The sequence below is a fragment of the Rhinopithecus bieti genome, unplaced genomic scaffold (genome assembly GCF_001698545.2).
Source record: "Rhinopithecus bieti isolate Rb0 unplaced genomic scaffold, ASM169854v2 scaffold_9899, whole genome shotgun sequence".
In the NCBI taxonomy this organism is placed as follows: Eukaryota; Metazoa; Chordata; class Mammalia; order Primates; family Cercopithecidae; genus Rhinopithecus; species Rhinopithecus bieti.
The window spans coordinates 704,317-708,502 of NW_016806979.1; the positions used below are offsets into that span (position 1 = coordinate 704,317).

The window sequence follows — 4,186 nt, forward strand, 5'->3', positions numbered from 1 at the left end:
AGGGGAGGGGCAAGGCCGGGGCCGCGGAGCGGGCGTCGGCTGCCTCCACGCCTAAGGTCACCGCAGTAAACAAAGGCCACGGTCTTTCTTCCGCAGCCCGGTCCGGGGCTGTCTGGCTCCCCCCAGAGAGGCTGCCCCTGCGTTTTGCACGCGTGGGGGAAAATGTCAGAAAGACCCAAATGCCTTGTGGGAGTGGGGGAGTGGCCCGGCTAGGAGCGGGGCTTGCCCTCCGCCTCGCAGCCGCCCTGGTGACTGACCGCTGGGGGTTCTCTCTCACCTCTGCCCCTTGGCCTTGGAGCGGTGACTGAGTGCACATGAGCAAGGGTTAAGTTTAGGTGACTGTAGAGAAAGTCACCCAGGGTTAAGATGCTGGCGAAGTGAGAGGCAGATGAAGCAGTTGTACTCATGAGCTGTCCTTTAGACTGTAACAGTCTCAAGGTGGATTTCAAAAAAAATGGGATTAGAACGTTCTGGGTTGTGTCATATTTACAATGGAAAAATATGCACGTGAACACAAGTGTAATGAAAGGTTGGCTTAAATCTTCAAGTTTGTAATTTTTTTTTTTTTCTTTTCTGAAACGGAGTTTCGCTCTTGTTGCCCAGGTTGGAGGGCAATGGCGCGATCTCGGCTCACCGCAACCTCCGCCTCCCAGGTTCAAGTGATTCTCCTGCCTCACCCTCCCTAGTAGCTCGGATTACAGGCATGCGCCACCACGCCGGGCTAATTTTGTATATTTAGTAGAGACGGGGTTTCTTCGTGTTGGTCAGGCTGGTCTTGAACGCCTGATCTCAAGTGATCCGCCCACTTCGGCCTCCCAAAGTGCTGGGAAGCCACCGCGCCTGGCGGAAGTTTGTAATTTTAAAGTAACAATTTTCTGCACTTGTCAGTGGGATTGTGCAGTGCACGAGTTATTCCAAGACCCCTTGCATTTGAGGATATGTAGCCTGAGGCGGTGTGCCTGCAGAGGCGCTGCTGCAGACCTTTGAGGGGAGCTGTTTTCTGTTCCAGCAGCCCTAGCTTTGGGGCGTGTTTTGGCTGGGGCATCTGTCAGCCAGGGTCAGGAATCCCATGGGATGTCAGTGATGCCCCTGGTCATACCTTTTAGATGAACCCACATGTGGACAGTCCCCAGTTCTCACTCCCTTCCCACTTTTCACCAGAGAGAGGACTCAGGACCTGGTGGGCTGACAGCGTTAGGCTGAATCCATACATATGAGTGGCTCATACTTTGGGTGCCTGGTTAATCTGCCGGGTAACCCTGTCACATGCCATGTTGTTGCTTTTGAATCTGTACATATGCCTTAGTGGCCTGCTGAGTAAGCAGGCTTTAGACATTTGTGTTTGACTATTTAAACATTTATACCAGGTGGTCAGCTGGATGTGTTCTTGGCAGTGTTTTGGAAGTCAGAGTGCTTGGTAAATGGAAGTCGTTTGGCTTATTTATAGAACAGTAGATTTTGGCGAAAGTTTTAATCCCAGGATCTGAGTTACACTGCAAAGCCAGTCCATTAACCACCTTTAGGCAGGCATCAAAAAGAAGTATTTTGGGCCAGGCATGGTGGCTCACGCCTGTAATCCCAGCACTTTGGGAGGCCAAGGCGAGCGGATCACTTGAGGTCAGGAGTTCGAGACCAGCCTGACCAACGTGGCGAAACCCTGTCTCTACTAAAAATACAAAAATTGGCCAGGCATGGTGGCGGCTGCCTGTAATTCCAGCTACTTGGGAGGCTGAGGCACGAGAATCGCTTGAACCTGGGAGGCGGAGGTTGCAGTGAGCCAAGATCACACCACTGCACTCCAGCCTGGGTGAGGGAGTGAGACTCTGTCTAAAAAAAAAAGAAAGAAGTACTTTGAAACTATCTGTTTTCTTCTCTGAGACCTTGTCAAACAGCTTTTGTGCTTTCCAAAGATAGAGTCAGACAAATTTTGGTGTGGTTGTCACCAACTAATTCCAGAGGTGGAGGGTGGAAGGCTGTCTCCTCACTTAGCGTTCCACCCTCCAGGCCTCACCTCTCGCTGGGCATACAGTCATGCTGGATACGGGATTGCAGGTGGCTGTGGCTGTGACTCCCTGGGGTTGGACTCCCCCAGACAGCCATCCATCAGGGTACACGTCCAGTTACTTGAGTAGGGTTGGGCACGGCTGATTTTTTTTTTTTTTCCGTCAGCATTGGCTCCTGGCCACACTGTGGTCCTTTCAGATGACCCCGCTGAGGAAATGAAAGGCGAGGTGGTCACGTTAGCCGGAGTCAGGCAGTTTGGAAGAAGCGTGAGTCTGAGCAGAATGGCAGTTAGAGTCAAAGACGGCTGATCTGAAGACCTGGAGATGGATTGGTCATCCCCACCATAGTTTTGTTTGGGCAGCCAGTTAGACATAAATTGAGGAACTAGGTCTTCATCTTGACCTCTGCGTGTCGTGTGTATTCTAGTATGAGTATCGTTAAGACCTTTCCTACTGTTGTCACTTTGGTATTCTCCAGGTGGGGTTCACCTTGCTTTGAGCCTGGCTTTGGGGTTTTTGTTTTTCCACTGGGGACTTTCTGTGCTTTCCGATGTTTGAGCCCGGGAAGGGAGGGGGAAGGCTGTGCTTCAGTGGAGTGCCTGTGGCCTAGAAGTGTGGTGTGGGCCTGCCTGCCCCGACCCTGCTGTGATAGTTGGAGGGCAGGGCTGCGCTGCAGGATCCCGCCGGGTTGTCGTGTTCCAAAATTGCCCCTTTAAAGGGGGCAGTATTTTGGGGCTATTTCTTGAATGCCCAGGCCTTGGAACGTGGGACCTCAAAAAGAACAATCTCAGTCTTCAGTCTGAGATTGCCAGATCTGGAAGGCCCTTCAGGAGGGCAGGCTGGGAGGCGGCAGAGCCCACACACAACCTGTGGAGCGCACACCTTGGCAGCCTGTCATGTGACCTGGCCCCGGCCCTGTGCTGCCCTCCACATTCGTGTCCGTGTGGTGTGGCCATAAACCAGAAGTCCTTTCATTTTTGCTGGCAGAGTACCACTGAAAAACTTGATAACATTTGAAAACAGACAGTGTCCTTAATGTGGACCATGAGTTCCCAGCCCCAGTACCGCAGGGGTGTCTGGGGGAAGGTTCAGCTGGGCCAGGTAGGCGCTGTGTTCACCCCGCAGGGGGCCCATGCAGAGAGGCAGTGAGAGCCCAGCTGGCCTCTGTTCTCGCCCGTAGTGTGTTCTGGAGGTGAGTGGCAGGCCTGGATTACCTGGCTGGTGGGCTGGACAGGTGCATCTGTTGGCATTTGTACTTGATCCCATCGCACCGTCAGCTTGTCAGGGCCTCCATTTGTCCACCTGTTACGTGGATGGACTGACCTCATAATGTACACAAGTATCTTTTGGGAGCTAACTGCTTCTTCATCTCTGAAGCACACATTTTTCCCCTCACTGACTGATTTCTCAAGAGGCAGCCTGCAGGGTGCCTGGCATGCAGCAGGACCCCAAGACGCTGACCAGCCGTGAGAGGAGAGCGGCCACCTGTTCTCACTGTAGCTTCCGGGGTCTCCTCACTGCAGTGTTGAGGGCTGTGGCCTCTGTTGACCTTCGGCTCTGCTTAACTCAAGCGTCTGTAATGAGAAGTCATAGTACTGCTGACCGCTGCCCTGTGAGGTGACCTTTGTCCTGCTGCTCAAGGCGTCTCCCTGTTTCTTTGTTGACAAGACAATCCTTAATGGGAGTTGCCAGTATCCAGGCTGGTAATTCAGAATTACCCTCCTTTGCCAGGACAGGGCCACACTCTGATTAGGTTCACTTAATTCACCATCTGCTTTTTTTTTTTTTTGAGACAGAGTCTCGCTCTGTCGCCTGGGCTGGAGTGCAGTGGCCCCATCTCAGCTCACTGCAAGCTCCGCCTCCCGGGTTTACGCCATTCTCCTGCCTCAGCCTCCGGAGTAGCTGGGACTACAGGCGCCTGCCTGCTACCTCGCCCGGCTAGTTTTTTGTATTTTTAGTAGAGACGGGGTTTCACCGTGTTAGCCAGGATGGTCTCGATCTCCTGACCTTGTAATCCACCCGTCTCGGCCTCCCAAAGTGCTGGGATTACAGGCTTGAGCCACTGCGCCTGGCCTTTTTTTTTTTTTTTTTTTTTTTTGAGACAAAGTATCATTCTGTCTCCCAGGCTGGGGTGCAGTGGCACGATCTCAGCTCACTGCAACCCCGCCTTCTGGGTTCAAGCA

The 4,186-nt window shown here is 52.9% G+C and overlaps 1 protein-coding gene across 4 annotated transcripts in view; it reads left to right on the forward strand.

Moving 5' to 3' along the window:
* CSNK1D (casein kinase 1 delta) overlaps positions 1–4,186 on the forward strand; it is a 33,901-nt gene that overhangs the window by 1,258 nt on the left and 28,457 nt on the right. The window lies entirely within an intron of this gene.